The 11,969-nt window shown below is 37.9% G+C and overlaps 1 non-coding gene across 1 annotated transcript; it reads left to right on the top strand.

Moving 5' to 3' along the window:
• The first annotated feature begins 8,751 nt into the window (after positions 1 to 8,751).
• Positions 8,752 to 8,858, top strand: LOC111876363 (small nucleolar RNA R71). The gene has a single exon (XR_002844992.1). It is a non-coding gene; the product is annotated as a small nucleolar RNA R71 (small nucleolar RNA).
• Positions 8,859 to 11,969: the final 3,111 nt, after the last annotated feature.

Below are 11,969 nucleotides of genomic sequence, written 5' to 3'. Positions count from 1 at the left end.
TGTAAACAAAACAACTTGATGGTTCATCCATCTCATGCCCTTCCGCCACTACCTGTAATACAATTTAAAACTGAGTGGGTCAGGCTTGGGAGCCTGGTGAGTATATAGGGTTTTCAACCCACAATAAATAATCATATTTAATTTTCACCAACCAACAATAACCCAATTACCCATTCCCGTTATTCTCACTTTAATGTCCCTAAAACAACTAACATAAGGGACCTAGTCTAAGAATATTTCATCGGGGCGACAACACATGCTTCGGGGGTACCTCAGCAATATAAGTCAAATAAGGCAACCATGAGGGGGATGGAGTACAACGAATGAACACCCAAGTTCATTAACACCTACAGGTGGCGAACCTGCTAATGTTTCCACAAGACTGTCTAGAATAGCCAGTGGTCGTCATCTAAACTCCGCTAGATGACTCAACCAAACAACAACGAGGCCTCTCATCTGTTTATTACACACCAACTGTCTACCCATGTTCTACCCAACATATTAGTAGATAAAAATATACATTTGTATACATAGTTTAAAGAAAACCTGTATAGCATGCTTTAATCAACACATATATCACATAACAGATGAGGCACACACACACATAACACATATCTCATAAAGAAATAAGCAGATCTATAAGATAGAAGAGAGTGAATACTCATTCACACATAACACAACCAAATATATACACATAGCACGTATTTTTATATAAAATACTTCGTATTATTGTATTAGAAGAAATAACTACACACTCACACTTATAAACAACAATATAATTAATACACTCGAACCAAACTCGTATTATTATTGTGTTTAAGAAAGTTAGTATACACTCACTTGATCAGAAGATGATCGGACAGCACTACGGCTTATAGAAGTAGTAATCCACAGCAGATCTGGAAGATCTCCTCGAAAATCGAACTTCTTGCGGGCAGAGCTTCGACTCGGGAACCGCACTTCTCGGGATCTTCGGGATCTCGGGACTTGCCTCGGGGCTAGAGTATAATACCGGGGCTTCGGGATAGCTTCGGCACGAAAAACGATGCAAAAGACTAGAGAGAAGAGAAGAAAATGAACAAAAATCAAGGCTGTCTTCGGATCCTTTATATAGAGGCTGGAGCCTCGGAGTACGCGGGGCGTACAGGCGTACGCAGCGCGTACACGTCCGAAATCGTCATTGCATGCGTCATCCGAAGTGTCGACACTATGCTGAGTACGCGGTAGCGTACTCACGTACGCGGGGCGTACTCCGGATCACACCGGTGACTCGGCTTCGGATAATGCTTCCGATTTTGAATTAAAAATAAATATAAAATGATTAATAAACTTCGGAAATTCATAACTTCTTCATACGAACTCCGTTTTCGACGTTCTTTATATCCACGGAAAGGTGAGACCACGCTCTACGACTTTCGTTTAGACTCCGTCGGCTAATTTTGACTTTATTTTTTATTAATTATTTTTAATAGGCCGGGACAGAAACTTTCGTTATAAATTCATAACTTCTTCGTTTGACGTCCGTTCTCGCCTAACTTTTTATCGTTTCAATACCAAAAATGAGATCTTCGATTCTCATTTAGATTGCTTCGGCTAACAACCGCTCGATCTCAAATCGAGTAAAACATGCTGTATATCGCTAAGCCGGAACTTCGATAAATCATAACTTCCTCATACGAAGTCAGATTTGGGCGTTCTATATATATTCGGAAACCTCGTTTCAACTACTACAACATTAACCAAATATATTAAGTTTATTTTACACTTAAATTTTGACGCTTATTTTTATTCTTAATTAATCAAACCACGTAATTAAGCAATTAAGCACAAAACACACAATACTCAAATAATACAATCTTATTATTTCAAAACGGGTTACAGAGGTTAACTTAGACTATTATATTGCTACAAATGGCAAGCCCGGAAACACAGGCGTTACATCATCAATCCATATAATACATATAAATCTTGTGTCCTCACCACCCTGGGATCACTATTCCTCAGGTTCACATTTTTTGTGATAATGTTATGTAATGCCTTTGCTAATAGAACCACTTCGCGGAATCTGTCGTATGCCCTCGTCCCCTCACGGAATATTGTATGGTATACTTATGTCATGCTAACCTCAGGGTTACCCCCCCTCGTGTCAATACATCTATACTCAGTCGGCTGATTCTCAAGATCATGCAGATAATATCCAGTATCTACATGAAACATGTCCTGAATACCCAACACAATCATCACTATATCATGAGTACGAACCGTACCAATCAGCTGCAACTCCTCCGGCCTACCAGGCACCTCGACACGTCGAAGTGTCCTCATCCATTCCCGCCTATATCAACATAAATCTGCGTGGGATTGAAGTCCAGCGCTCCACCCCATCCATAGCGATCGTACGTCTCCACAATATTGTACCTAGTGAAGCTTGGTCGCTCCACCATGTACTCTACAATAAACCCGTAATCGGATGAGTTGCCTCATAAACTGTCGGGTGAATGTCGTCTGGATGCTCATGAAATGTCTGATATTGTGGGTTGAAGGCCACATGTACATTTGGCTCCGGCTGTCTAACTGGTTGTCTGGCCGCACTGCTTGATGATGCTACCCTTGATCTCTTTGCCGACATCTGCAAAATCAATCATATACAAAACCACAAAATTGCCATTAAACATATCAAATGTCGCAAAAATAAAACAAATAATTCAGTTGGCAAGCTGTTCCAAACAAAGTTAAAATAAATTCAGTCTAAATAAATAACTATTTTAAGTCCGGTTATGTTTTCAGTAAATAAATATTTTTCAAAAATTTATCCAATAAGTAAAAACACAGCTAAACCAAAGGTTAACTGCAACTGATAAGTTCTAACTAAAACATAACAGAGCTGTAACAGGTAAATATTTAGACTATCAATGCAGTGTCAAAATTCAGTGTCATTCTGAAAATTTCTAAAATTTGATTTTTTTTAATCCAAACACAAATATAAACATAAAAATGATTTTCCAACATTATTAGAAAAATTCAATTGTTAAAAAAATTCTCAGATGACACATGCAACTTGTTTGAAACATACTTCTAACAACTACAAACACTAATTCACAAGAATTCATACCAATATATATCATATTCTTCATCTTTTTTTAAATTTCAAACATATATGAACATACATGAAATTTTTTCGAAATTCAACTAAAAGATGGAGTTTTGAAGCACATACCTTGTTGAAAATGTGTTTCTAGTGAAGAAGAACCAAGAACTTGAAGCAAAGACCCAAAATAAGTAAAATTTTCGAAACCCTAGTTTTTGTGGGTTTTGAAATCGGCCCCAAATAAGTGATTAGAGTGTGTAAATCTTGCAATGTGATGTTTCTTACTTAATTTCTTGAAGATTGCAACAAAAATCATGAAATTTGGTTGAGTTTTTGCCACGAAATCGAAGGAAATGGGCAAAAACAAGTGGGTTTTCGGCTATGGCAGTTTAGAGAAGAAGGTGACCAACAATTATGCAGAAAACGCCATAAAATGGATGAAAAACGCGTCGGCATCCTAGCCGGCGTCTTAGACGCGTCCTAGGACGTCTTGCACATTAAGGGTATTTTTTTAATTTTCGTGAAGGGTTTTCATTGGGGGAAAATAAGTGATAGCCCAACGGCATCTTAGACGGCATCTAAGACGTCTCCTAGGACGCATGAGGCTATTTTTTGCCGTTTTTCGTGTTTTTGACCTGTCAAAAACGTTTTTTGGGTATTTTTCGAAAATTATTTAGTTTTAATAAAAAATGAAATACCCCCTCCCCAACTTTAAACCTTGGATCGTCCGCGATACAAAAAGAATTAAAACACACCAAAAGAAAAATAAAAGTAAAAACACACCAAACCACGGGTTGCCTCCCGAAAAGCGCTAAGTTTTACGTCTTCAGTCGGACGGTTTACCTCGACTAAGTTGTTTCTGAATATTGGGGTACCTCGAGGATTGTTTTCTCCACGAGTGTCGTTTCGCCATCTACCATTCGAATGTATGGTTTGAGTCTTTGTCCGTTTACCTTGAATGGTTCACCGCCTTTCATGTCATTGACTTCAATGGCTCCATGATCCGCCACATTTGTCACCACAAAGCTTACAGGGGAAGAGTTTGAGACGAGAGTTGAATAGCCACAACAATTGTCCTTCAACGAATTGTTTTCGGACAATATGCCGATCATGAAATGCCTTCATCTTTTCTTTATAGATCCTTGAGCTTTCGTAAGCTTCTTTTCGAATCTCTTCTAATTCAACAAGTTGGAGTTTCCTTTCCGTACCTGCACCACTCAATTCAAAGTTATAATTTTTTATGGCCCACATGGCATGGTGTTCCAACTCCAACAGGAGATGGCATGGCCTTCCATAAGCAAGACGATATGGGGACATTCCAATGGGCGTCTTATAGGCTGTTCGATATGCCCATAATGCATCGTCTAATCTTAATGACCAATCTTTTCGGTCGGGATGAACAACCTTTTCCAAGATTTGTTTTATTTCCCTATTTGACACTTCTACTTGTCCACTTGTTTGTGGGTGATATGGAGTAGCTATCCTATGTGTGACACCATAGTGTTTAAGTAACCTTGCAAAAATCCAATTTTTAAAATGGGAGCCCCCATCACTAATAATAGTTCAAGGGATTCCATGTCTAGAAAATATGTTCTTTTTAACAAATTTAGAAACAACACTACGGTCATTTGTGCGTGTAGCCTCGGCTTCGACCCATATTGATACATAATCAACATCTACAAGAATGTATAGATTGCCAAAATAAGTGGGGAACGGACCCATGAAATCAATGCCCCATACATCAAAATTTTCAACTACTAAAATTGGGGTCATTGGCATCATGTCCCGTCTTGAGATCTCCCCAACTTGTTGGCAATGAATACAAGCTTTAACTAATGTATGTGCATCTTTAGCAATAGAAGGCCAGAAAAAACCGCTTTGTAGAACCCGGTGCCTTGTCTTTTTGGAATCAAAATGCCCTCCACATGCATATGAATGGCAGTGTCGAAGAATGTCTTCTTGCTTCGTATGTGGTACATATCTCCTAATCACTTGATCTGCTCCAATTTTGAAAAGATCTGGGTCCTTCCATATGTAGTATTTTGTTTGAGAGTGGAAGAACCTCCTTTGTTGAGCATTCCAATACGATGGAGTTTCCCCTGTCACAAAGTAATTCACTAAATTAGCAAACCATGTTATAGTTTTGACAGCAAGAATATGCTAATCCAGAAAGTTTTCTTGAATAACTTCCGTTGCATTATCATTATTAGTTATTCTAAATAAATGATCCGCCACAACATTTTCGAAACCCTTTTTGTCCCGAATTTCAAGATCAAACTCTTCAAGAAGAAGGATCCATCTTATGAGACGTGGTTTGGCATCCTTCTTTTCCAAGAGGTGGCGAATGACACTATGATTGGTAAAAATTACAACTTTAGATCCCCATATATAAGATCTAAATTTGTCAAGTGCAAACACAACCACAAGCAAATCTTTTTCTGTAGTAGTGTAATTCAATTGTGCAACCGAAAAAGTTTTACTCGCATAACAAATTGCAACGGGTTTTTTATTCACCCGTTGTCCCAAAACTGCCCCTACCGCATAATCACCCGCATCACACTTAATTTCAAAAGGTAAAGTCCAATCGGGTGATTGCAAGATAGGGGCTTCAACAAGTTTGTTCTTTAATGTGGTAAAAGATTCAAGACATGCTTTATCAAAGGAAAATGGTGCGTCTTTTAAAAGTAAGTTACATAGAGGTTTTGAGCTTGCACTAAAATCCTTAATAAATCTTTGATAAAAGCCGGCATGCCCAAGAAAAGAACGGACGCCTTTTATCGAAGTGGGTCTAGGAAGAGTAAAAATAATTTGTACTTTGGCCCGGTCGACTTCAAAACCACGCTCAGAGACAACATGGCCAAGTACAATTCCCTCCTTTACCATGAAATGACTCTTCTCCCAACTTAAAACCAAATTAGACTCGATACAACGTTTAAAAACTTTTTCTAATTGGTCTAAGCATGTCTCAAAAGATGATCCAAAAATAGAAAAATCAACCATGAAAATTTCTAATGCATCCCCCACCATGTCTGAAAAAATGGCCATCATACATCTTTGAAATGTGGCAGGGGCATTACACAAGCCAAATGGCATCCTTCGGAAAGCAAAGGTGCCATATGGACTTGTGAATGTCGTTTTGGATTGATCCTCGGGGTGGATAGCAATTTGATTATACCTCGAGTATCCATCCAAAAAACAATAAAACTTTTTACCAGAAAATTTCTCAATTATTTGATCAATAAAAGGGAGAGGGAAATGGTCCTTTGATGTTGCAACATTGAGTTTGCGATAGTCGATGCAAACTCTCCATCCGGTGACCGGTCTTGTTGAGATCTTCTCTCCATCTTCTATATCTACCACTGTAATGCCCGACTTCTTTGGCACTGTCTATGTCGGGCTCACCCAATCTCTATCAGATATTGGGTAGATAATACCCGCATCAATCCATTTCAGCACCTCCTTTTTAACAACTTCTTGTAGATTTGGGTTGATCCTTCGTTGTGCATCTCGGGATGGCTTTGCTCCAGATTCAGTGATGATTCGATGCATACATGTGGCTGGACTAATTCCCTTCAAGTCTGCTATGGTCCATCCAATTGCTCCCTTGTACTTGGAAGGCACCTTCAGTAATGCTTCCTCCTGTGGACCTGTAATATCAAAAGATATGATAATTGGTAAGTTCTCGTTAGATCCTAAAAAATAGTATTTAAGATGTGAAGGAAGAGTTTTAAGTTCAAAAGTGGGTGGCTCCTCCAAAGATGGCTTAAGTGGGTCCGAAAAACTTGTTGGCAATTTTTCAACTTGATAACTCCATGGTGGCCTCTCTTGCTCAATAGCATTTTCAAATACCTCCTCAACCATCTTGATGTCATCCAAGTCTAAAACTTCGTCCCTATCATTAGAAAGAAAAAAATCCAACGGATCGGGGTGTAAGATTTTAGGAGTGAATTGATGCACTAAGTCATCAACCACATCCACACGATAACATTCATAATCTGCTGGTGAGTTAGGGAATGTTTAAAAATATTAATTCTAAGTTTTCTATTTCCAAAAGAGATATCCGTTGCACCCGTTCTACAATTAATTTGTGCATTTATTGTTGCCAAAAACGGACGACCCAAAATAATAGAAGGTTGAATTTCTTTATAAGTGCTATCGGTGCCAAGCACAAGAAAATCAACTGGGTAATAGAAATCTTCCACCTTAATAATAACATCTGATAATATACCCTTGAGGAATTTTTGTTGACTTATCGGCCAATCGTAAAATAATATCAGTTTTTTCAAAAGTGCCAAAGTCATGTTGATCAAAAAGATTTCCCAATATTATATTAACACTAGCTCCAAGATCAAGGAGCACCTTTTTGATATTAATGTTACCTAGGGTAACAGAAATTAAAGGTGCTCCAGGATCCTTAAGCTTGGGTGGAAGTTTATTTGATATTATGGAACTCGCATGCTCGGTTAAATCAACCTTTTTAGGGAGGTGTGCTTGGAGTTTGTGTTTCTGAACACACAAATCCTTCAAAAATTTAGCATAAGAAGGTACCTCCTTAATAAGTTTGACTAACGGGATATTTATTTTAACTTGAATAAATAGATCCCACATATCTTCCATTGTCGACCCTCACTTTCCAAAAGGGAAGGATGCCGGTTTCTCTAAAGCCGAAGGGTATGGTGCGGTATTAACCTCCACACCATGCTCCCCAACTTTAGAGTCATCTTTACCCTTAACTACTTTTTGTTTTTCAGATTCAAAACCTTTCTCAAAATCTTCTATTTCATCAAAGATGACTTCAGTGTCACTGTCATTATCTAATGTAGAAGCACTTACCTTGTTGTCAACCTTTTTCCCACTACGCAAGGTGATTACCTCGTTCACTTGATGCTCTTTTTTGGGTCTTTAGGTGTGAGATGCGTTGACTGTTGTGGTTCTTGGAAACTTGCCATCTTCTCTTTTCCCAATTTGCTCTGCTAGTTGAGCAATCTGCTTCTCGATAGCAGCTATGGACTTGGAGTTAGTGCCGACTTTCTAATATGTTTGGGTTATGAACTCCATGATTTCTTCCAACTTGTTGCCATCCCTTTCCTCCTTCTTTGATGTTCCACCTTGGTTAAAGTTGGACTGTTGGAACTGTTTTGGCTGATTTTGGTTTTGGTAATTCCCTTGACGGTTGTTGTTAAAATTCCCATTGTTGTAGTTCCCACCCTGGTTGTAGTTCCGATTGAATGATCGTGGATTATTTTGGAATTGAGCAAAGCCATGCACTTGATTGATTTCCTCTTGACTTCTCATGCAATCATCTGCAATGTGTCCTGAATCTCCACAGCTTACACATATCTTCTGTCCCTGCGAAAAAAACACACCTTTCTCTTTGCCTAGACTAGAGAGTAGTAAGTCAAATTTTTTATTTAAAGAATTAATATCAGTTTTGACTTCATTTTTCCAGTTTTTGTCTAGTCCAACTAAAGCAGCAGATGAAACTGGGTTGTCCCGTTTCTTAGCTGAGTAGTTTTTTTAAACCATGACTCAACTGCTCCAAGAATCGCCAAGCATCTTCACTATCTTGCATCATAATAGGGCCGCCAGACGAGGCATTAATCATGGTTTGATTGGCAGTTTTGACTCCATAATAAAAGAAATGTACAAGTTGCCAACAGGGAAATTCATGATGGGGGCATGAAAGCAACAATTCCTTGAGGCGTTCAAATGCATCATGAAATTCTTCATTTGGTTTTTGTGCAAAATCTTGTATCTCTTTTCTTATTTCCATTGTTTTACTAGCAGGGTAAAACTCTTGAAAAAGTTAGTTTTTAATTGCTCCCAAGTAGTAATACTATGGGGGGCAAGAGAAGCGAACCAATACTTAGCTTTTTTTCTTTTAAAGTGAACGGAAATAAGTGAAGTCTAAAGGATTCTCTATTAGTTCCTCGCGGAGTATTCACGTTAGCAATTGCAAGGATATCATAGAGGTGATTGTTGTTGGAATAGTGTCTAAGGCTGCAACTATATTGGGCAAGTATTTGACCCGATTGTGCATGGTCCTTTTGGGTTGCCTTCACCATAGCAACTTGACAGGATGATTTATTATGAGAGAATAAATATTATTAATATATTATGAGAATAATATAAGGAATAATAATATTGTTATTTGATTAATATAAGTCATATATTAATTAGTATTAATTTGGTGACTTAAAGAGATTAATTAAATAAGAGGGTATAAACTGTCAATTGTTTGATAGTTACACTTTGGGCTGGAAATCCTTATTGGATAGAGGATGGACGAATTCTAGGGCTTGGGATAGCCTCAAATTCGTCCAAGGCTTATCTAAGGAAAGGATTTGGATTGCTTTAAGGAAAGATTATCCGACTAGGGTTTAAGGGTGAAACCCTAGGAGCCTTACAAGTATAAATAGACCCCTAGGGCAAGGGAAATCGACACCTCTTCTAAATTAAAGAACCCCTGGCCGATTTCTAATCCCTCTCCTCTCTCTCAAATCATCCTCCTTGCTAGTTGGTGTTTGTAAGCCATTAGAGGAGTGAAAATTGTGACTCTAGAGCTTCAAGACAACAAGATGAAACAAGAGATTCAAAGGTAAACTTCTAGATCTGATTTTGTATTGTTCTTATACCTAAATAGTCATTAGAAGTCTTGGATTCAAAGCATGTTTAATTAGAGAAACCTAGATCCAAGCATTAGGGTTTTGCATGCGCACATAGGAAAGTTCTTATGGCTAAAACCCATCAATTGTATGGATCATCAGTTTTATGGCGTCTAAAGACGGGTAAGACAATAATTAGTTGTGGTCTTACTTCCACATGATGCTCATTTCCTTCTGTGAAGAGTATCGGCGAAGCATTATCATACTCTCCCGGCTAAAAATGAGACGCCTCAGATTTTCTATTAGGCTGCGAAAAGTAAAGATGAGGGAATTGGTTACCTTCATTGTAGTATACTCCATTTTCATTGTTGAATCCACCATTTGGATTCCTTCGGTATTGATTCCCAAAGCCGTGATTTCCGAACCCATCGTTGTAGTCATTGTTGCCACCATTGGGGAAATTCTGGCTGTTCAAGTTATTGTTGTAGTTCCCGTTTCCACCCCGATTGCCTTGATTCCGCCTATTACCACCGTTGTGGTTCTGATTCCAACCAAGTCCATTATCACTTCCATCATCAAAATCCCAGTCATCCTCGTTACCACCATTACCACCATTACCGAATTGAGCACCAACGACATTTCTAGGATTTTGGTTATGATTTCTGACATGACCACCGTTATGGTTTCCTACATTGCCTCCCATATTTTGTGCCCAATTTACTCCGTTTCCACCATTTTGGCCACGGTTGTTTCTATTTGGTTGTGGCTGTACCGGTTGGATGATTTGTGCACCGACATTGTTGTTATTCCCATTATTCCCATTATTGTTGTTGTTTGGGAATTAAGGAACCGGTGGTGGAACTAGTGGTGGAGGATTGTTGGCTGCATCCACATGCCCCTCGACCACATCTTCCATGAGAATGTTATCTACACTCATAGTGTTGATGTTCCTTCTGGCGACCCGATTTGAGCGAGCTGTTCGTTCGATTTCAGGATCAAATGCAAGCGGTGAAGAGCGTCCGCTATGTCTTGTATGCATGCACTAGTGTGCCTGCACAACATAAATAAAACAAACGTGAACTACAAACGAGAATTAAATATGAAATTAAAAAACTATAACTACTTAAACACAATAGTTCAAGCGCACAATCTCCCCGGAAACGATGCCAAATTTTGATCGATGTTGTTGTATCAATCAATAATAAACCAACTAACCTAAGTAGATAGGGTAAGTCGGGTCGAATCCCCAAGGAGTTTGTGGTTAAACTTTGTGTAAAAGCAATCAATAAAAAGAAAAGTATTACTAGCAATTGTCAGAAAAAAGATTAAAGAAAAAAAATCAAACAGAATCTTGGAAATTTATCAATCAAAAATGAAAATCTCAATGAGAAAACTAGAGTACTCCCGGTTCAGTTATGGACGATTTAGTTTCACACACTTTCTTCCCTAGAATTCTAATTCAACCACTTAGATGCAATTGGGGTTTATTAACTTGTAACACATAGTTTGGGCACACTCAATGTTCATTCAACTAGTTGTCTTACTCATTTATGTCTAAATGGATTAGGAACAATTAGTGAACTAGCAATAAAATGTCTTACAACTACCTATTACCGCATTAAGATTCAACATCATAAGTTGGAATAATATATGTTGATTTAATCACTTGTCTTTATTCCTAAACTAATTGAACTTGGAACAAATGATGAATTGACAATAGATTATCTTAGTTATGACATCAAACAATTTATACAGCCCAATTTCAATTATCATTACTAAAGATCATCACATGAAGCATAAAACAACAATTGAAATTAACTAGAATCAAGTAATAATCAAGTGTGTTCATCAAAAAGTCCTAAACATCCCCGGAAGTAACCCTAATGATTTAGCCTTCCATTGAGTTCATAAAAACACTAACTTGGATGAAATAAATGAAATGAACAATAGAATTCATAATTAAACTTAGAATCATCAAACAAATGTAGCCTAATGATTATCAAAGTATGAAACAAATAAATATTGGAAAAATTAATCGTTTCTAAAAATTACTAGAATTGATGACAATCAACGGTTGAATGATCTTCAGTTGTTGCTTGATGATGAATTGAATCGAATATTGCCTTGAATCCGGATTGAATTGGAATGAACTTGTGTTTCCAAATGTCTCCAATGGTTTTTGAAGCCTCAAAAACGCAAGAAAAAACTTTGATAATCGCAGGTGGTAACCCTAAAAACGAATTCATAGGCTCCTATTTATAGTGTGTGACAAAAAG

Source organism: Lactuca sativa, chromosome 1 (assembly GCF_002870075.4).
Source record: "Lactuca sativa cultivar Salinas chromosome 1, Lsat_Salinas_v11, whole genome shotgun sequence".
In the NCBI taxonomy this organism is placed as follows: Eukaryota; Viridiplantae; Streptophyta; class Magnoliopsida; order Asterales; family Asteraceae; genus Lactuca; species Lactuca sativa.
This window is presented reverse-complemented; position numbering and strand designations above follow the sequence as displayed.